Source organism: Gorilla gorilla, chromosome 23, assembly GCF_029281585.2.
Source record: "Gorilla gorilla gorilla isolate KB3781 chromosome 23, NHGRI_mGorGor1-v2.1_pri, whole genome shotgun sequence".
NCBI classification, from domain to species: domain Eukaryota; kingdom Metazoa; phylum Chordata; class Mammalia; order Primates; family Hominidae; genus Gorilla; species Gorilla gorilla.
Window position 1 is genome coordinate 2290849 of NC_086018.1, and position 1652 is coordinate 2292500.

Here is a 1652-nt window from a genome sequence, read left to right on the forward strand (position 1 = left end):
CTTCTGGGCCCGAGCCGGGCGTGGGGCTGCCCGGGCTGGTCGACCAGCGTGCCGCAGCTCCCGAGGCCCGAGCCGCGACCCGCGGGGACCCGCCGCGCGTGGCGAGGGAGGCTGGGGACGCCCTTCCCGGCCCGGTCGCGGGTCCGTCCGCGCTCATCCTGGCCGTCTGAGGCGGTGGCCGAATTCGTTTCCGACGAGTCCCCGTGGGGAGCCGGGGACCGTCCTGCCCCCGTCCCCCGGGTGCCGGGGAGCGGTCCCCGGGCCGGGCCGCCGTCCCTCTGCCGCGATCCTTTCTGGCGAGTCCCCGTGCGGAGTCGGAGAGCGCTCCCTGAGTGCGCGTGCGGCCCGAGAGGTCGCGCCTGGCCGGCCTTCGGTCCCTCGTGTGTCCCGGTCGTAGGAGGGGCCGGCCGAAAATGCTTCCGGGTCCCGCTCTGGAGACACGGGCCGGCCCCCTGCGTGTGGCACGGGCGGCCGGGAGGGCGTCCCTGGCCCGGCGCTGCTCCCGCGTGTGTCCTGGGGTTGACCAGAGGGCCCCGGGCGCTCCGTGTGTGGCCGCGATGGTGGCGTTTTTGGGGACAGGTGTCCGTGTCGCGCGTTTCGTGGGCCGGCGGTGTGGTCGGTGACTCGACCTCCCGGCCCCGGGGGAGGTATATCCCTCACTCCGAGTCGGCATTTTGGGCCACCGGGTTATTGCTGACACGCTGTCCTCTGGCGACCTGTCGCTGGAGAGGTTGGGCCTCTGGATGCGTGCGGGGCTCTGGCCTACCGGTGACCCGGCTAGCCGGCCGTGCTCCTGCTTGAGCCGCCTGCTGGGGCCCGCGGGCCTGTGGTTCTCTCGCGCGTCCGAGCGTCCCGACTCCCGGTGCCGGCCCGGGTCCGGGTCTCTGACCCACCCGGGGGGCGGCGGGGAAGGCGGCGGGGGCCACCCTGCCCCCGTGCGCTCTCCGCTGCGGGCGCCCGGGGCGGCTGCGACAACCCCACCCCGCTGGCTCCGTGCCGTGCGTGTCAGGCGTTCTCGTCTCCGCTGGGTTGTCCGCCGCCCCTTCCCCGGGGTGGGGAGTTGGCCGGGGCCGATCGGCTGGTCTGGCTGGCCGGCCGGCCGGGTGGCCGACCTCCGCTCCCGGGGGGCTCTTCACGATCGATGTGGTGACATCATGCTCTCCCGGGCCGGGTCCGAGCCGCGCCGGGCGAGGGGCGGACGTTCGTGGCGAACGGGTCCGTTCTTCTCGCTCCGCCCCGCGGGGGCCCCTCGTCTCTCCTCTCCCCGCCTGCGGGTGGTGCGTGTGGGAAGGCGTGGGGTGCGGAACCCGGCCTGACCTCGGCGTCCCGCCCGCCGCCTTCTGCGTCGCGGGACGGGTCGGCGGGGTCCTCTGACGCGGCAGACACCCCTCGCTGTCGCCTCCCGTGGTTGTCGACTTGCGGGCGGGCCCCCTCCGCGGCGGTGGGGGTGCCGTCCCGCCGGCCCGTCGTGCTGCCCTCTCCGGGGGTTTGCTCGAGCGTCGGCTCCGCCTGGGCCCTTGCGGTGCTCCTGGAGCGCTCCGGGTTGTCCCTCAGGTGCCCGAGGCCGAGCGGTGGTGTGTCGTTCCCGCCCCCAGTGCCCCCCTCCTCCGGTCGCCACCGCGGTGTCCGCGCGTGGGTCCTGAGGGAGCTCG